The 19,475-nt window shown below is 46.5% G+C and overlaps 14 non-coding genes across 14 annotated transcripts; all 14 read right to left on the bottom strand.

Annotated features, from left to right (window-relative positions):
- Positions 1–374: 374 nt before the first annotated feature.
- Positions 375–456, bottom strand: Trnas-gcu (transfer RNA serine (anticodon GCU)). Its single transcript has one exon. It is a non-coding gene; the product is annotated as a tRNA-Ser (tRNA).
- Positions 457–1,295: 839 nt separating this feature from the next.
- On the bottom strand, positions 1,296–1,377 carry Trnas-gcu (transfer RNA serine (anticodon GCU)). The gene has a single exon. It is a non-coding gene; the product is annotated as a tRNA-Ser (tRNA).
- Positions 1,378–2,172: 795 nt separating this feature from the next.
- Trnas-gcu (transfer RNA serine (anticodon GCU)) lies at positions 2,173–2,254 on the bottom strand. Its single transcript has one exon. It is a non-coding gene; the product is annotated as a tRNA-Ser (tRNA).
- An 839-nt stretch (positions 2,255–3,093) lies between these two features.
- Positions 3,094–3,175, bottom strand: Trnas-gcu (transfer RNA serine (anticodon GCU)). Its single transcript has one exon. It is a non-coding gene; the product is annotated as a tRNA-Ser (tRNA).
- An 839-nt stretch (positions 3,176–4,014) lies between these two features.
- Trnas-gcu (transfer RNA serine (anticodon GCU)) lies at positions 4,015–4,096 on the bottom strand. The gene has a single exon. It is a non-coding gene; the product is annotated as a tRNA-Ser (tRNA).
- Positions 4,097–4,891: 795 nt separating this feature from the next.
- Trnas-gcu (transfer RNA serine (anticodon GCU)) lies at positions 4,892–4,973 on the bottom strand. The gene has a single exon. It is a non-coding gene; the product is annotated as a tRNA-Ser (tRNA).
- Positions 4,974–5,812: 839 nt separating this feature from the next.
- Positions 5,813–5,894, bottom strand: Trnas-gcu (transfer RNA serine (anticodon GCU)). The gene has a single exon. It is a non-coding gene; the product is annotated as a tRNA-Ser (tRNA).
- Positions 5,895–6,733: 839 nt separating this feature from the next.
- Trnas-gcu (transfer RNA serine (anticodon GCU)) lies at positions 6,734–6,815 on the bottom strand. Its single transcript has one exon. It is a non-coding gene; the product is annotated as a tRNA-Ser (tRNA).
- A 795-nt stretch (positions 6,816–7,610) lies between these two features.
- On the bottom strand, positions 7,611–7,692 carry Trnas-gcu (transfer RNA serine (anticodon GCU)). Its single transcript has one exon. It is a non-coding gene; the product is annotated as a tRNA-Ser (tRNA).
- An 839-nt stretch (positions 7,693–8,531) lies between these two features.
- On the bottom strand, positions 8,532–8,613 carry Trnas-gcu (transfer RNA serine (anticodon GCU)). The gene has a single exon. It is a non-coding gene; the product is annotated as a tRNA-Ser (tRNA).
- Positions 8,614–15,795: 7,182 nt separating this feature from the next.
- Trnas-gcu (transfer RNA serine (anticodon GCU)) lies at positions 15,796–15,877 on the bottom strand. Its single transcript has one exon. It is a non-coding gene; the product is annotated as a tRNA-Ser (tRNA).
- An 839-nt stretch (positions 15,878–16,716) lies between these two features.
- On the bottom strand, positions 16,717–16,798 carry Trnas-gcu (transfer RNA serine (anticodon GCU)). Its single transcript has one exon. It is a non-coding gene; the product is annotated as a tRNA-Ser (tRNA).
- An 839-nt stretch (positions 16,799–17,637) lies between these two features.
- Trnas-gcu (transfer RNA serine (anticodon GCU)) lies at positions 17,638–17,719 on the bottom strand. Its single transcript has one exon. It is a non-coding gene; the product is annotated as a tRNA-Ser (tRNA).
- Positions 17,720–18,558: 839 nt separating this feature from the next.
- On the bottom strand, positions 18,559–18,640 carry Trnas-gcu (transfer RNA serine (anticodon GCU)). Its single transcript has one exon. It is a non-coding gene; the product is annotated as a tRNA-Ser (tRNA).
- Positions 18,641–19,475: the final 835 nt, after the last annotated feature.

Here is a 19,475-nt window from a genome sequence, read left to right as displayed (position 1 = left end):
CTTCTGTATATGGCGGCCTGACGCAAAGCAAACTGTCGAGAGGCGACAGTTGTGCTACAGATGGATTATTATAGGCTCGATACGTTAAAATGACTGCGACAGGTATGCACTTAAATATAAATAAGAACTCGTCGTTCGCAGATACCGACATACTCTTCGCTGGAGCCGAAGTTTGATTGGCTTATACATCTCGAAATGATGTTTAATTCGAAGGGCATACGCTATGGAATGTTGTGCGCTTTCATCCGGTAAGCATTTTTGTCTCGTATTTCATACACACGCTATCGGCCTCGTACACGCTTCGTTGTTACTACTGAGAGGCGTTTCGCATGGGGAAGGAGTGACCGCAAACGCGTGCTTTACGTAAAATTCTTCGACGAGGATGGGACTCGAACCCACGCGTGCAGAGCACATTGGATTAGCAGTCCAACGCCTTAACCACTCGGCCACCTCGTCTGCTGGAACTACAGCTGTGTCTTTGGCGAGCGCTTGCGGAAAGAAGACATTTGTCGATTCGAAAACGCTTTCAAAACATCGTACTGGGCCGGTGTTAACGTCTAATGCCCAGCTGCAGTGCAGCCGACCAAGCTCCCACTCGCGAGTCATTTAATGACAGCATCCGTCCACGTCGATATCCGATCGGGGCAAAATCACCGGACCACTTATTTACTGCAGGAATAAGCATTGTATCGACATGCAGTGTCGTCTAATGCACATGAGAAATGTGCTGGGCATTCTTTCCCACGACTTACTGCAACGAAACGTACAGCTCGATACGCTACACTGATATTACTTGCAAGGTTTTGACGTTCGTCCTAGCCCAAGATTGTCCTGCTGTTTGCGATGGAGCTTGGTGTTTGGGCGGCCCTTAGCGACGGATGTCTGCAAAGTCAAGTCTCTCCAGTAGGCCCTGCCAAATCGCTTCTGTATATGGCGGCCTGACGCAAAGCAAACTGTCGAGAGGCGACAGTTGTGCTACAGATGGATTATTATAGGCTCGATACGTTAAAATGACTGCGACAGGTATGCACTTAAATATAAATAAGAACTCGTCGTTCGCAGATACCGACATACTCTTCGCTGGAGCCGAAGTTTGATTGGCTTATACATCTCGAAATGATGTTTAATTCGAAGGGCATACGCTATGGAATGTTGTGCGCTTTCATCCGGTAAGCATTTTTGTCTCGTATTTCATACACACGCTATCGGCCTCGTACACGCTTCGTTGTTACTACTGAGAGGCGTTTCGCATGGGGAAGGAGTGACCGCAAACGCGTGCTTTACGTAAAATTCTTCGACGAGGATGGGATTCGAACCCACGCGTGCAGAGCACATTGGATTAGCAGTCCAACGCCTTAACCACTCGGCCACCTCGTCTGCTGGAACTACAGCTGTGTCTTTGGTGAGCGCTTGCGGAAAGAAGACATTTGTCGATTCGAAAACGCTTTCAAAACATCGTACTGGGCCGGTGTTAACGTCTAATGCCCAGCTGCAGTGCAGCCGACCAAGCTCCCACTCGCGAGTCATTTAATGACAGCATCCGTCCACGTCGATATCCGATCGGGGCAAAATCACCGGACCACTTATTTACTGCAGTAATAAGCATTGTATCGACATGCAGTGTCGTCTAATGCACATGAGAAATGTGCTGGGCATTCTTTCCCACGACTTACTGCAACGAAACGTACAGCTCGATACGCTACACTGATATTACTTGCAAGGTTTTGACGTTCGTCCTAGCCCAAGATTGTCCTGCTGTTTGCGATGGAGCTTGGTGTTTGGGCGGCCCTTAGCGACGGATGTCTGCAAAGTCAAGTCTCTCCAGTAGGCACTGCCAAATCGCTTCTGTATATGGCGGCCTGATTATTATAGGCTCGATACGTTAAAATGACTGCGACAGGTATGCACTTAAATATAAATAAGAACTCGTCGTTCGCAGATACCGACATACTCTTCGCTGGAGCCGAAGTTTGATTGGCTTATACATCTCGAAATGATGTTTAATTCGAAGGGCATACGCTATGGAATGTTGTGCGCTTTCATCTGGTAAGCATTTTGGTCTCGTATTTCATACACACGCTATCGGCCTCGTACACGCTTCGTTGTTACTACTGAGAGGCGTTTCGCATGGGGAAGGAGTGACCGCAAACGCGTGCTTTACGTAAAATTCTTCGACGAGGCTGGGATTCGAACCCACGCGTGCAGAGCACATTGGATTAGCAGTCCAACGCCTTAACTACTCGGCCACCTCGTCTGCTGGAACTACAGCTGTGTCTTTGGCGAGCGCTTGCGGAAAGAAGACATTTGTCGATTCGAAAACGCTTTCAAAACATCGTACTGGGCCGGTGTTAACGTCTAATGCCCAGCTGCAGTGCAGCCGACCAAGCTCCCACTCGCGAGTCATTTAATGACAGCATCCGTCCACGTCGATATCCGATCGGGGCAAAATCACCGGACCACTTATTTACTGCAGGAATAAGCATTGTATCGACATGCAGTGTCGTCTAATGCACATGAGAAATGTGCTGGGCATTCTTTCCCACGACTTACTGCAACGAAACGTACAGCTCGATACGCTACACTGATATTACTTGCAAGGTTTTGACGTTCGTCCTAGCCCAAGATTGTCCTGCTGTTTGCGATGGAGCTTGGTGTTTGGGCGGCCCTTAGCGACGGATGTCTGCAAAGTCAAGTCTCTCCAGTAGGCCCTGCCAAATCGCTTCTGTATATGGCGGCCTGACGCAAAGCAAACTGTCGAGAGGCGACAGTTGTGCTACAGATGGATTATTATAGGCTCGATACGTTAAAATGACTGCGACAGGTATGCACTTAAATATAAATAAGAACTCGTCGTTCGCAGATACCGACATACTCTTCGCTGGAGCCGAAGTTTGATTGGCTTATACATCTCGAAATGATGTTTAATTCGAAGGGCATACGCTATGGAATGTTGTGCGCTTTCATCCGGTAAGCATTTTTGTCTCGTATTTCATACACACGCTATCGGCCTCGTACACGCTTCGTTGTTACTACTGAGAGGCGTTTCGCATGGGGAAGGAGTGACCGCAAACGCGTGCTTTACGTAAAATTCTTCGACGAGGATGGGACTCGAACCCACGCGTGCAGAGCACATTGGATTAGCAGTCCAACGCCTTAACCACTCGGCCACCTCGTCTGCTGGAACTACAGCTGTGTCTTTGGCGAGCGCTTGCGGAAAGAAGACATTTGTCGATTCGAAAACGCTTTCAAAACATCGTACTGGGCCGGTGTTAACGTCTAATGCCCAGCTGCAGTGCAGCCGACCAAGCTCCCACTCGCGAGTCATTTAATGACAGCATCCGTCCACGTCGATATCCGATCGGGGCAAAATCACCGGACCACTTATTTACTGCAGGAATAAGCATTGTATCGACATGCAGTGTCGTCTAATGCACATGAGAAATGTGCTGGGCATTCTTTCCCACGACTTACTGCAACGAAACGTACAGCTCGATACGCTACACTGATATTACTTGCAAGGTTTTGACGTTCGTCCTAGCCCAAGATTGTCCTGCTGTTTGCGATGGAGCTTGGTGTTTGGGCGGCCCTTAGCGACGGATGTCTGCAAAGTCAAGTCTCTCCAGTAGGCCCTGCCAAATCGCTTCTGTATATGGCGGCCTGACGCAAAGCAAACTGTCGAGAGGCGACAGTTGTGCTACAGATGGATTATTATAGGCTCGATACGTTAAAATGACTGCGACAGGTATGCACTTAAATATAAATAAGAACTCGTCGTTCGCAGATACCGACATACTCTTCGCTGGAGCCGAAGTTTGATTGGCTTATACATCTCGAAATGATGTTTAATTCGAAGGGCATACGCTATGGAATGTTGTGCGCTTTCATCCGGTAAGCATTTTTGTCTCGTATTTCATACACACGCTATCGGCCTCGTACACGCTTCGTTGTTACTACTGAGAGGCGTTTCGCATGGGGAAGGAGTGACCGCAAACGCGTGCTTTACGTAAAATTCTTCGACGAGGATGGGATTCGAACCCACGCGTGCAGAGCACATTGGATTAGCAGTCCAACGCCTTAACCACTCGGCCACCTCGTCTGCTGGAACTACAGCTGTGTCTTTGGTGAGCGCTTGCGGAAAGAAGACATTTGTCGATTCGAAAACGCTTTCAAAACATCGTACTGGGCCGGTGTTAACGTCTAATGCCCAGCTGCAGTGCAGCCGACCAAGCTCCCACTCGCGAGTCATTTAATGACAGCATCCGTCCACGTCGATATCCGATCGGGGCAAAATCACCGGACCACTTATTTACTGCAGTAATAAGCATTGTATCGACATGCAGTGTCGTCTAATGCACATGAGAAATGTGCTGGGCATTCTTTCCCACGACTTACTGCAACGAAACGTACAGCTCGATACGCTACACTGATATTACTTGCAAGGTTTTGACGTTCGTCCTAGCCCAAGATTGTCCTGCTGTTTGCGATGGAGCTTGGTGTTTGGGCGGCCCTTAGCGACGGATGTCTGCAAAGTCAAGTCTCTCCAGTAGGCACTGCCAAATCGCTTCTGTATATGGCGGCCTGATTATTATAGGCTCGATACGTTAAAATGACTGCGACAGGTATGCACTTAAATATAAATAAGAACTCGTCGTTCGCAGATACCGACATACTCTTCGCTGGAGCCGAAGTTTGATTGGCTTATACATCTCGAAATGATGTTTAATTCGAAGGGCATACGCTATGGAATGTTGTGCGCTTTCATCTGGTAAGCATTTTGGTCTCGTATTTCATACACACGCTATCGGCCTCGTACACGCTTCGTTGTTACTACTGAGAGGCGTTTCGCATGGGGAAGGAGTGACCGCAAACGCGTGCTTTACGTAAAATTCTTCGACGAGGCTGGGATTCGAACCCACGCGTGCAGAGCACATTGGATTAGCAGTCCAACGCCTTAACTACTCGGCCACCTCGTCTGCTGGAACTACAGCTGTGTCTTTGGCGAGCGCTTGCGGAAAGAAGACATTTGTCGATTCGAAAACGCTTTCAAAACATCGTACTGGGCCGGTGTTAACGTCTAATGCCCAGCTGCAGTGCAGCCGACCAAGCTCCCACTCGCGAGTCATTTAATGACAGCATCCGTCCACGTCGATATCCGATCGGGGCAAAATCACCGGACCACTTATTTACTGCAGGAATAAGCATTGTATCGACATGCAGTGTCGTCTAATGCACATGAGAAATGTGCTGGGCATTCTTTCCCACGACTTACTGCAACGAAACGTACAGCTCGATACGCTACACTGATATTACTTGCAAGGTTTTGACGTTCGTCCTAGCCCAAGATTGTCCTGCTGTTTGCGATGGAGCTTGGTGTTTGGGCGGCCCTTAGCGACGGATGTCTGCAAAGTCAAGTCTCTCCAGTAGGCCCTGCCAAATCGCTTCTGTATATGGCGGCCTGACGCAAAGCAAACTGTCGAGAGGCGACAGTTGTGCTACAGATGGATTATTATAGGCTCGATACGTTAAAATGACTGCGACAGGTATGCACTTAAATATAAATAAGAACTCGTCGTTCGCAGATACCGACATACTCTTCGCTGGAGCCGAAGTTTGATTGGCTTATACATCTCGAAATGATGTTTAATTCGAAGGGCATACGCTATGGAATGTTGTGCGCTTTCATCCGGTAAGCATTTTTGTCTCGTATTTCATACACACGCTATCGGCCTCGTACACGCTTCGTTGTTACTACTGAGAGGCGTTTCGCATGGGGAAGGAGTGACCGCAAACGCGTGCTTTACGTAAAATTCTTCGACGAGGATGGGACTCGAACCCACGCGTGCAGAGCACATTGGATTAGCAGTCCAACGCCTTAACCACTCGGCCACCTCGTCTGCTGGAACTACAGCTGTGTCTTTGGCGAGCGCTTGCGGAAAGAAGACATTTGTCGATTCGAAAACGCTTTCAAAACATCGTACTGGGCCGGTGTTAACGTCTAATGCCCAGCTGCAGTGCAGCCGACCAAGCTCCCACTCGCGAGTCATTTAATGACAGCATCCGTCCACGTCGATATCCGATCGGGGCAAAATCACCGGACCACTTATTTACTGCAGGAATAAGCATTGTATCGACATGCAGTGTCGTCTAATGCACATGAGAAATGTGCTGGGCATTCTTTCCCACGACTTACTGCAACGAAACGTACAGCTCGATACGCTACACTGATATTACTTGCAAGGTTTTGACGTTCGTCCTAGCCCAAGATTGTCCTGCTGTTTGCGATGGAGCTTGGTGTTTGGGCGGCCCTTAGCGACGGATGTCTGCAAAGTCAAGTCTCTCCAGTAGGCCCTGCCAAATCGCTTCTGTATATGGCGGCCTGACGCAAAGCAAACTGTCGAGAGGCGACAGTTGTGCTACAGATGGATTATTATAGGCTCGATACGTTAAAATGACTGCGACAGGTATGCACTTAAATATAAATAAGAACTCGTCGTTCGCAGATACCGACATACTCTTCGCTGGAGCCGAAGTTTGATTGGCTTATACATCTCGAAATGATGTTTAATTCGAAGGGCATACGCTATGGAATGTTGTGCGCTTTCATCCGGTAAGCATTTTTGTCTCGTATTTCATACACACGCTATCGGCCTCGTACACGCTTCGTTGTTACTACTGAGAGGCGTTTCGCATGGGGAAGGAGTGACCGCAAACGCGTGCTTTACGTAAAATTCTTCGACGAGGATGGGATTCGAACCCACGCGTGCAGAGCACATTGGATTAGCAGTCCAACGCCTTAACCACTCGGCCACCTCGTCTGCTGGAACTACAGCTGTGTCTTTGGTGAGCGCTTGCGGAAAGAAGACATTTGTCGATTCGAAAACGCTTTCAAAACATCGTACTGGGCCGGTGTTAACGTCTAATGCCCAGCTGCAGTGCAGCCGACCAAGCTCCCACTCGCGAGTCATTTAATGACAGCATCCGTCCACGTCGATATCCGATCGGGGCAAAATCACCGGACCACTTATTTACTGCAGTAATAAGCATTGTATCGACATGCAGTGTCGTCTAATGCACATGAGAAATGTGCTGGGCATTCTTTCCCACGACTTACTGCAACGAAACGTACAGCTCGATACGCTACACTGATATTACTTGCAAGGTTTTGACGTTCGTCCTAGCCCAAGATTGTCCTGCTGTTTGCGATGGAGCTTGGTGTTTGGGCGGCCCTTAGCGACGGATGTCTGCAAAGTCAAGTCTCTCCAGTAGGCACTGCCAAATCGCTTCTGTATATGGCGGCCTGATTATTATAGGCTCGATACGTTAAAATGACTGCGACAGGTATGCACTTAAATATAAATAAGAACTCGTCGTTCGCAGATACCGACATACTCTTCGCTGGAGCCGAAGTTTGATTGGCTTATACATCTCGAAATGATGTTTAATTCGAAGGGCATACGCTATGGAATGTTGTGCGCTTTCATCTGGTAAGCATTTTGGTCTCGTATTTCATACACACGCTATCGGCCTCGTACACGCTTCGTTGTTACTACTGAGAGGCGTTTCGCATGGGGAAGGAGTGACCGCAAACGCGTGCTTTACGTAAAATTCTTCGACGAGGCTGGGATTCGAACCCACGCGTGCAGAGCACATTGGATTAGCAGTCCAACGCCTTAACTACTCGGCCACCTCGTCTGCTGGAACTACAGCTGTGTCTTTGGCGAGCGCTTGCGGAAAGAAGACATTTGTCGATTCGAAAACGCTTTCAAAACATCGTACTGGGCCGGTGTTAACGTCTAATGCCCAGCTGCAGTGCAGCCGACCAAGCTCCCACTCGCGAGTCATTTAATGACAGCATCCGTCCACGTCGATATCCGATCGGGGCAAAATCACCGGACCACTTATTTACTGCAGGAATAAGCATTGTATCGACATGCAGTGTCGTCTAATGCACATGAGAAATGTGCTGGGCATTCTTTCCCACGACTTACTGCAACGAAACGTACAGCTCGATACGCTACACTGATATTACTTGCAAGGTTTTGACGTTCGTCCTAGCCCAAGATTGTCCTGCTGTTTGCGATGGAGCTTGGTGTTTGGGCGGCCCTTAGCGACGGATGTCTGCAAAGTCAAGTCTCTCCAGTAGGCCCTGCCAAATCGCTTCTGTATATGGCGGCCTGACGCAAAGCAAACTGTCGAGAGGCGACAGTTGTGCTACAGATGGATTATTATAGGCTCGATACGTTAAAATGACTGCGACAGGTATGCACTTAAATATAAATAAGAACTCGTCGTTCGCAGATACCGACATACTCTTCGCTGGAGCCGAAGTTTGATTGGCTTATACATCTCGAAATGATGTTTAATTCGAAGGGCATACGCTATGGAATGTTGTGCGCTTTCATCCGGTAAGCATTTTTGTCTCGTATTTCATACACACGCTATCGGCCTCGTACACGCTTCGTTGTTACTACTGAGAGGCGTTTCGCATGGGGAAGGAGTGACCGCAAACGCGTGCTTTACGTAAAATTCTTCGACGAGGATGGGACTCGAACCCACGCGTGCAGAGCACATTGGATTAGCAGTCCAACGCCTTAACCACTCGGCCACCTTTTTTTTTTTTTTTTTTTTTTTCTTTGTTTTTTTGGTTATTGCGGCCACAACGCAATGTCCTAACCACTTTTTTTTTTTTTTTTTTTTTCTACTGAATCAGGTTCCACCGAGACTCGAACTCGGATCGCTGGATTCAAAGTCCAGAGTGCTAACCATTACACCATTTTTTTTTCCTTTTCTTTTTTTTTTCCCGAAGTCCGACGCCTTATCCATTTTTTTTTTTAATATATGAAAGCCAGGTATCCTAGCCACTTTTTTTTTTTTTTTTTTTTTTTTTTTTTTTTTTTTTTTTTTTTTTTGTAAGGAACTTGGCAGCATGAGGCAGGCGGAGGCAAAGCGGGCAGGGGTCAAAATCTCGAGGCCTGGCCGCGATGTCTCCACCCAGTCCTGTTGCTGAGGCGTGTCTTTATCATAGTTTTCAATAAGAAATTTTACAACTTGTGTATACGTAGATATATGCTGTTTTGCCTTCGAAATCCTGAACCAAAAGATGCTTCATTTGAAACAAAAAATTTATGTCATGCCGAGGCAATAGAGATTGAAGGTTATAGCTTTAGTGCTTTTTTTTTTTTTTTTTTTTTTTTTTCCTCATCCACTGCTTCTCGGCAACCTAGCATACTTCTTTGTAATATATAAGAAAGTTGTGGGAAGTAGTGGACCCTGAACCTGTATATTATTTTTTTTTTTTATTTTCTGTTTAGTTTTTTGTATTGTTATTATTATTATTTTTGTTTGTTTGTTATTTTTTTATTGTAAAAGAAAAATCTTCATGGAATGTGAAGAAGGAATTTTATGTTAAGGCACTAATTCCATAGCCTCCTTTCCTTCTTGAGATTAATAATAATAATAAAAAAGTATGTTCCCTTCCATGGAAACAAATGAGACTTCCTTCTCAGTCATAAAATGAATGTATAAGAAAACAATTTATCTTTAACCCTGCGATACTGGCTTTCGGCTTCGGCTTCTTCTGTGCAATAAACAAAATAGCCTTCTTTGCCAGCAGAAGATAAGTGATTGTAATATGAAACTGTAAAAGTGTACTTCTCCCCAATTGTTTTTGTTTAAGCGTCGTTTCGCTTAAATAAACGATTTTTGTTTATCTCGTTGGCTTGTCAACCAATGCCCAGTCGCTCGAATACAATTTTAAGCATATTGCCGTAGTTTTTCTTGTGGTCTTTATATTTCAGGGCGTTATAAAAAGCACACTTCAAGTACATGTAAAAATCAGTGGAATTGTCATTTCCCAGGTGATTAATTACGTAATTCACATAGTGTCCCATTAACCAATGGACCGAGTTGTTTTTTGCTGCTGGAAAATAGCAAGTCTGAGGCCTGAGGAATGTAACAGGGGGAAAATTTTCCACCGAAGATCTCGTAAGAAAAGCCAGTTGTTCCCTAATCCAATTACAGAGTTGTAGATTGCCACCGCACGTGAATCTGTGCACTAACGTGTCGATCAATTTACATTTGAGACATAGGTTCGTGTCGCTAACGCCGATTGCATGTAACCTTTCATTGGTGCTTACGGTCTCATTCACTGTTTTATACCACGCTGACTTGACGTCCGATGGTAGACCACGCATATTAATATTTTTCCATATGGCGTCCCAATCAGTGTGTGGGTATTTCCTTTCCAATTTGTTTCTCCCCTCCATTTTCTTTCGATGGGACAGAATATCGCGGGCCGTGATCCGTCGTGAGTTGATGATGACACCGCCGAGATAGCTGAATTCCACAAAATATACACGAACGTACTGGAGCCGGTTATTTATTTTTTGCACATTCACCGGCGCCTGTAAACTGGCAGGCCTGACAACTTCAAATAATTTAGTTGTAATGCTATCAGCGTGGTCGCTAAGGATAGTGGCGGTCCTTTTTATAAAAAGCGCAGACGCCTTATTTCTGATGTCAACTAACCCCAAACCTCCATTCCTGGGATCTAAGGTCGCAGTTTTTGCGTCGACTCTGAATATATCCCCTCTCCAAAGATAGCTGGCAATGGTAGACATTATCTTTTTTCCAATCATTTTCGGTAGTGGGAAGATCTGTGCTATAAAGTAACTCCTGGAGAGAATGCAGTGGTTAATGAAAATCACCCTCTGAACTTGGTTCAAGTTACGGTGGAGGTTTTCTCTTGTTGTTCCAAGAAGTTGTCCCGACGTATTTCTCCAATTGATAGCTGCCATTTTTAACGGACAAGGTGTCAGTGTTATTCCTAGTGCTTTGCATTGGGTGACCATTGTGGCCCAGGCTAAGGTGGTATGTTGAAAACCCCGCAGGTTTAGGAGTTTGCTTTTGTTTGCGTTGACACCTGCTCCGGAGACTCTACAGTACTTTTTAATTAGCGTTTCCAATTTCAAAATGTCGTCGGGATTTCGCAGGACGACTCCGACATCATCGGCATAGGCGTTTATGACTGTTCGGTGACCAGATAATGTGATGCCAGTTAGAGTGGCATGAACACTGCGGAGGAAAGGTTCTAATGAAAGCACGAATAGGAACATGGAGAGGGGGCTTCCTTGAGGAACGCCGCGCCTGATCTGAATCTGCTTTGTCCTCTGGCAGTTAACTGATATACAAGCGCTGATGCCTGTTGCAACATTGCTGATCACACTTACGACTCGCTCATTAAAACCTATTTTGTTCAGTGTGGCACTAAGGAATCTATGATCCACACGATCAAATGCTTTCTGGAAGTCAATAAACATGATAGCACATTTTATGGTGGTCACAGCAGTGATGGCAATTATATCTCTATATTCAGCTATGCTTTTGAAAATGCTCTTGGTAGGCACACAGGACTGGTATGGACTTACTATCTTTTTGGCCAACTGAGAGAGTCTGTTGTTTAAAATTCTGCCGATGATTTTATAATCAGAGTTTAACAGGGAGATAGGACGAAAGTTGTTGAGGTTTCTTTTTGCAGCATTTTTTGGGATTAGTACTATTGTGCTCTCTTTAAAAACAGCAGGTAAATGCTTTCCCTGAAGCACCTCGTTCGTCATTCGGGTAAACATGTCACCAATCAGTGGCCAGTATCGTTTATAAAATTCAACAGGCAAACCATCCGGTCCCGGCGATTTCCTCAGAGGAGATTTGCAGATGATTCTGTGGATATCTTCGTTAGTACACTCAACGAGAAGGTCTTCGTTTTCCTCGTCCGAGACCTGTGGAGCTATGTAACTAAGGAACTCATCGAAGGACTCTTCACATACCGGGTTGGCAGTGTATAGGTCTTCGTAATATTTGTGCACTGCATTGACGATGTCTCTCTGAGTCGTGAGTGTCTCGCCAGTTTCAGACTGAAGTCCATCAATGAAGGTGCGTCTCCTGTTTCTTTCGTGCTTCAGTAGATGGTACAAGGAAGCATGTTCATCCTCCACGACCGTCTTAGCCTTGGATTTTAATTTCAGACCCTCCATCTGCTGTCTTTTAAGACTGAGCAATTTGGCCTTAGTTTGCTTGATATCTGCCAGACGGACGTTGGAAGTGTTTGCCTGCTCATATAAATTTCGCAGCATGGTATAATAAAATTCGATGGAATTTTTCAAGTCTTTCGATCGTTGTACACTATACTGGATGAGAACTTTTCTCAGTTTAGGCTTTGCCCTGTTGCACCACCAGTCTAGTACTGAGACGTGTCTATCTGCAGAGCGGAGGCACAATGCCCACGCTTCTGTCAAACTTTCTTCTAATCCGTCGTCCTGCATCAGTGACGTATTAAGGTGCCATGAACTTCTAAAACGGCGAGTGGGTTGCGCAGTAAGGTTGATGGAAGCTAGCACGGAGCTATGATCAGAAAAGTAAACTGGAATCGTCTCTGCTTTAATGAAGGAGCTAACTAGACTTTGCGATATGTAGAGTCTGTCGATCCTGCTACGTGAGTGAGGACCTAGGAATGTAAATGCCACAAAAGTGGGATACATTATTTCCCAAGCATCTTTAAGCTGTAAAACAGTGACGAAACGCTTCAGTTCACTGCAGTTATTAAAATTCGGAACCTGGTCTTTCTTATTTATCACACAATTAAAATCACCGCCTATTATAAGATCTTTTGGGTTTTTCCGTAATAAATAAATGATTTCTTCTTTATAGAACTGTGCTCTTTCCATTCTATTGGATGTGCCAGAAGGGGCATACAGATTGATAAGGGTAGAACCAAAGACTTTTATACCTATCGCTCTGCCGGAGTCCAACCTCTCGATATCCGAGACAGGAATCCCCTCCCTGACTAAAATTGCTGTACCGACGTTGGTGTCAAGTGAGACATTTAAAATCGCCAAATATCCAGGCACTGTAAGATTAGTCAGCACTACTTCCTGTAGGAAAGCAATGTCCGTCCCTGACTCATATAAATAATCCTTGAGCGCTGTAACTTTAGTCACGGATGTAATCCTGTTAATATTGATAGTCGTAATCGTATATGCCTGGGACATTTAGTTTGCATAAAAAGTAAATAAGTGATTAAAAAGATAACAAAATATTAATAAAAAAAAAAGAAAAGAGATGTGCAGCTTCTAGAAGAGAGAAACGACTCCGCTGAAACAAACATCTAAAAGAATAGTCAGTATTTGAAGCTCGGTAAACACTTCATCTGGTTCCTCTGAAATATGACTAAGACAGTAGTACAATTAGAAATGAAACTGGTTCAACAAAATCCCTTTTTTTTTTTCATCTTACAGCCTCATTTTGGTGCAGGATTCCGAACATCTCGGGTTTTAGTTTTACCGAGGGGCTTTGCATCACTAATGTCACTTGAAGGTACCTCCTTAGGTCTTTCCGTGATGATTTCATACAAGACGTTCTTGGCCGTCGCTTCCTCTTGTGCTGGTTGTTGTTTGCTTTGGTTACGGGAAGCTTTGAGAGTAGGTAGCGGTTTGAGTCGGCGTCTTCGGACATCTTGGTTCAACGCGCCGTCATTCGGATTGTCTATCTTTACCACCGGTGTGACCGAAGCTGCCTCAACAGCGTCCTTTTTACGAGTGCCATTTCCTTGTTCTTCCGTCACTAGCTCCAGAGCACTGACTGAGTCGGCGGTTTGTGGGTCTGTAAGTTCTTGAGTTGGGTTCCGCTCCGTCACCTCTTGTGCTTCGGAGTGCGCCTCTTCCGTCTCCGCGACAATCGTTACTGCGTCCCCTCCGTGGACCGTTTGTACCTGTTCAGCCGCCGACAGCGGCCGGGTTGCCTCAGCGGCTGTCGTCACGTCAATACATGTACTGTTTGTTTCCTCGAGCACATCCGCATTACACTGCTTCTGCTTGCGGGTGGAAGGCGAATTACGGGCGGACTCGCCGTCCGAGCCGTCATCGGTCGTTTCCAACGGTCGCTTCTTATTCTGGAGATCGCAATCGGGAACAGAAGGGTGTGATGTAATGACGCTCAGGGGAGGGAACTCCGTAGTAGTTATGGCGGGCACTGCAGAAGTACATGCACCACTGTCGTCAACCGAAAGAAGGGAAGTGCTATTTGGTAAGACATCGCTGAGGGTCAGTTTTTGACGCTGTGTTAGATTGTTCCGAAGAACAAAAACACGGCGCGGACAATCTTGTCGGAAATGACCTGTCTCATTGCAAATATTGCACGTGCGCTCCTGACCAGAATACACAACATGTGCTTTATGGCCTGCAACGGATATATGGGACGGAATGTTGGCTTTCACCTCCATTTCAACGGATCTAATGCCATTAAAACACTGTATCTTGTATAGCTTCGACCATCTTTCGTTATAGATAGATTTAACTTCGCCATATTTAGATAGAGCGTCCTTGATCAACTGATTATCAATTTCAATTGGAACATTCAAAATCCTGACATTGGTGTACATGATATCAGCTTTTCGTACAGAGACATTACTTTTTGAACCGTCTCGATGAACAAAGTCGACGGAATTACCCCATTTTGCAAGCAACTTATCGACTGTCACTGAGTTCAGAAATTTAACAAAAACACAGTATTTTTCAGCATCTAATTGCGTGGTATGAACAGAGTCAGAATTAATACCGATTACCTCAGTCAGCCAATCGTGGATTTCCAGCGCAGTGGGTTGGACCGGCCGTGTTCCTTTCTCGAACGAGAAGACTAAAGTATTCTTCCTGACGGTGTCAGACATGGTCGTCGGTTCCGACGAAATTCCGGCAACAACCGAAATTGCGGCGAAGCACGAAACGTGGAACGGACGAAAGCACTATAAAAACACTTATCAGAGACACCACTCAAAAAATAACAGCGAAAATGTACAGCTAACTTCACGTAAACACCAAACACCGGCGATAGCGCTAACGTACGCGGAGTAAACAACAAGCACGTCCGACCGCGGCGACGGCTAAAGCCAGAATGCCACCTCGTCTGCTGGAACTACAGCTGTGTCTTTGGCGAGCGCTTGCGGAAAGAAGACATTTGTCGATTCGAAAACGCTTTCAAAACATCGTACTGGGCCGGTGTTAACGTCTAATGCCCAGCTGCAGTGCAGCCGACCAAGCTCCCACTCGCGAGTCATTTAATGACAGCATCCGTCCACGTCGATATCCGATCGGGGCAAAATCACCGGACCACTTATTTACTGCAGGAATAAGCATTGTATCGACATGCAGTGTCGTCTAATGCACATGAGAAATGTGCTGGGCATTCTTTCCCACGACTTACTGCAACGAAACGTACAGCTCGATACGCTACACTGATATTACTTGCAAGGTTTTGACGTTCGTCCTAGCCCAAGATTGTCCTGCTGTTTGCGATGGAGCTTGGTGTTTGGGTGGCCCTTAGCGACGGATGTCTGCAAAGTCAAGTCTCTCCAGTAGGCCCTGCCAAATCGCTTCTGTATATGGCGGCCTGACGCAAAGCAAACTGTCGAGAGGTGACAGTTGTGCTACAGATGGATTATTATAGGCTCGATACGTTAAAATGACTGCGACAGGTATGCACTTAAATATAAATAAGAACTCGTCGTTCGCAGATACCGACATACTCTTCGCTGGAGCCGAAGTTTGATTGGCTTATACATCTCGAAATGATGTTTAATTCGAAGGGCATACGCTATGGAATGTTGTGCGCTTTCATCTGGTAAGCATTTTTGTCTCGTATTTCATACACACGCTATCGGCCTCGTACACGCTTCGTTGTTACTACTGAGAGGCGTTTCGCATGGGGAAGGAGTGACCGCAAACGCGTGCTTTACGTAAAATTCTTCGACGAGGATGGGATTCGAACCCACGCGTGCAGAGCACATTGGATTAGCAGTCCAACGCCTTAACCACTCGGCCACCTCGTCTGCTGGAACTACAGCTGTGTCTTTGGCGAGCGCTTGCGGAAAGAAGACATTTGTCGATTCGAAAACGCTTTCAAAACATCGTACTGGGCCAGTGTTAACGTCTAATGCCCAGCTGCAGTGCAGCCGACCAAGCTCCCACTCGCGAGTCATTTAATGACAGCATCCGTCCACGTCGATATCCGATCGGGGCAAAATCACCGGACCACTTATTTACTGCAGGAATAAGCATTGTATCGACATGCAGTGTCGTCTAATGCACATGAGAAATGTGCTGGGCATTCTTTCCCACGACTTACTGCAACGAAACGTACAGCTCGATACGCTACACTGATATTACTTGCAAGGTTTTGACGTTCGTCCTAGCCCAAGATTGTCCTGCTGTTTGCGATGGAGCTTGGTGTTTGGGCGGCCCTTAGCGACGGATGTCTGCAAAGTCAAGTCTCTCCAGTAGGCCCTGCCAAATCGCTTCTGTATATGGCGGCCTGACGCAAAGCAAACTGTCGAGAGGCGACAGTTGTGCTACAGATGGATTATTATAGGCTCGATACGTTAAAATGACTGCGACAGGTATGCACTTAAATATAAATAAGAACTCGTCGTTCGCAGATACCGACATACTCTTCGCTGGAGCCGAAGTTTGATTGGCTTATACATCTCGAAATGATGTTTAATTCGAAGGGCATACGCTATGGAATGTTGTGCGCTTTCATCTGGTAAGCATTTTTGTCTCGTATATCATACACACGCTATCGGCCTCGTACACGCTTCGTTGTTACTACTGAGAGGCGTTTCGCATGGGGAAGGAGTGACCGCAAACGCGTGCTTTACGTAAAATTCTTCGACGAGGATGGGATTCGAACCCACGCGTGCAGAGCACATTGGATTAGCAGTCCAACGCCTTAACCACTCGGCCACCTCGTCTGCTGGAACTACAGCTGTGTCTTTGGCGAGCGCTTGCGGAAAGAAGACATTTGTCGATTCGAAAACGCTTTCAAAACATCGTACTGGGCCGGTGTTAACGTCTAATGCCCAGCTGCAGTGCACCCGACCAAGCTCCCACTCGCGAGTCATTTAATGACAGCATCCGTCCACGTCGATATCCGATCGGGGCAAAATCACCGGACCACTTATTTACTGCAGGAATAAGCATTGTATCGACATGCAGTGTCGTCTAATGCACATGAGAAATGTGCTGGGCATTCTTTCCCACGACTTACTGCAATGAAACGTACAGCTCGATACGCTACACTGATATTACTTGCAAGGTTTTGACGTTCGTCCTAGCCCAAGATTGTCCTGCTGTTTGCGATGGAGCTTGGTGTTTGGGCGGCCCTTAGCGACGGATGTCTGCAAAGTCAAGTCTCTCCAGTAGGCCCTGCCAAATCGCTTCTGTATATGGCGGCCTGACGCAAAGCAAACTGTCGAGAGGTGACAGTTGTGCTACAGATGGATTATTATAGGCTCGATACGTTAAAATGACTGCGACAGGTATGCACTTAAATATAAATAAGAACTCGTCGTTCGCAGATACCGACATACTCTTCGCTGGAGCCGAAGTTTGATTGGCTTATACATCTCGAAATGATGTTTAATTCGAAGGGCATACGCTATGGAATGTTGTGCGCTTTCATCTGGTAAGCATTTTTGTCTCGTATTTCATACACACGCTATCGGCCTCGTACACGCTTCGTTGTTACTACTGAGAGGCGTTTCGCATGGGGAAGGAGTGACCGCAAACGCGTGCTTTACGTAAAATTCTTCGACGAGGATGGGATTCGAACCCACGCGTGCAGAGCACATTGGATTAGCAGTCCAACGCCTTAACCACTCGGCCACCTCGTCTGCTGGAACTACAGCTGTGTCTTTGGCGAGCGCTTGCGGAAAGAAGACATTTGTCGATTCGAAAACGCTTTCAAAACATCGTACTGGGCCAGTGTTAACGTCTAATGCCCAGCTGCAGTGCAGCCGACCAAGCTCCCACTCGCGAGTCATTTAATGACAGCATCCGTCCACGTCGATATCCGATCGGGGCAAAATCACCGGACCACTTATTTACTGCAGGAATAAGCATTGTATCGACATGCAGTGTCGTCTAATGCACATGAGAAATGTGCTGGGCATTCTTTCCCACGACTTACTGCAACGAAACGTACAGCTCGATACGCTACACTGATATTACTTGCAAGGTTTTGACGTTCGTCCTAGCCCAAGATTGTCCTGCTGTTTGCGATGGAGCTTGGTGTTTGGGCGGCCCTTAGCGACGGATGTCTGCAAAGTCAAGTCTCTCCAGTAGGCCCTGCCAAATCGCTTCTGTATATGGCGGCCTGACGCAAAGCAAACTGTCGAGAGGCGACAGTTGTGCTACAGATGGATTATTATAGGCTCGATACGTTAAAATGACTGCGACAGGTATGCACTTAAATATAAATAAGAACTCGTCGTTCGCAGATACCGACATACTCTTCGCTGGAGCCGAAGTTTGATTGGCTTATACATCTCGAAATGATGTTTAATTCGAAGGGCATACGCTATGGAATGTTGTGCGCTTTCATCTGGTAAGCATTTTTGTCTCGTATTTCATACACACGCTATCGGCCTCGTACACGCTTCGTTGTTACTACTGAGAGGCGTTTCGCATGGGGAAGGAGTGACCGCAAACGCGTGCTTTACGTAAAATTCTTCGACGAGGATGGGATTCGAACCCACGCGTGCAGAGCACATTGGATTAGCAGTCCAACGCCTTAACCACTCGGCCACCTCGTCTGCTGGAACTACAGCTGTGTCTTTGGCGAGCGCTTGCGGAAAGAAGACATTTGTCGATTCGAAAACGCTTTCAAAACATCGTACTGGGCCAGTGTTAACGTCTAATGCCCAGCTGCAGTGCAGCCGACCAAGCTCCCACTCGCGAGTCATTTAATGACAGCATCCGTCCACGTCGATATCCGATCGGGGCAAAATCACCGGACCACTTATTTACTGCAGGAATAAGCATTGTATCGACATGCAGTGTCGTCTAATGCACATGAGAAATGTGCTGGGCATTCTTTCCCACGACTTACTGCAACGAAACGTACAGCTCGATACGCTACACTGATATTACTTGCAAGGTTTTGACGTTCGTCCTAGCCCAAGATTGTCCTGCTGTTTGCGATGGAGCTTGGTGTTTGGGCGGCCCTTAGCGACGGATGTCTGCAAAGTCAAGTCTCTCCAGTAGGCCCTGCCAAATCGCTTCTGTATATGGCGGCCTGACGCAAAGCAAACTGTCGAGAGGCGACAGTTGTGCTACAGATGGATTATTATAGGCTCGATACGTTAAAATGACTGCGATAGGTATGCACTTAAATATAAATAAGAACTCGTCGTTCGCAGATACCGACATACTCTTCGCTGGAGCCGAAGTTTGATTGGCTTATACATCTCGAAATGATGTTTAATTCGAAGGGCATACGCTATGGAATGTTGTGCGCTTTCATCCGGTAAGCATTTTTGTCTCGTATTTCATACACACGCTATCGGCCTCGTACACGCTTCGTTGTTACTACTGAGAGGCGTTTCGCATGGGGAAGGAGTGACCGCAAACGCGTGCTTTACGTAAAAT

The sequence above is a fragment of the Schistocerca gregaria genome, chromosome 2 (genome assembly GCF_023897955.1).
Source record: "Schistocerca gregaria isolate iqSchGreg1 chromosome 2, iqSchGreg1.2, whole genome shotgun sequence".
Lineage (NCBI taxonomy): Eukaryota > Metazoa > Arthropoda > Insecta > Orthoptera > Acrididae > Schistocerca > Schistocerca gregaria.
Note: the sequence above shows the minus strand (reverse complement) of the source record. Positions and strands in the feature narration are given on the sequence as shown.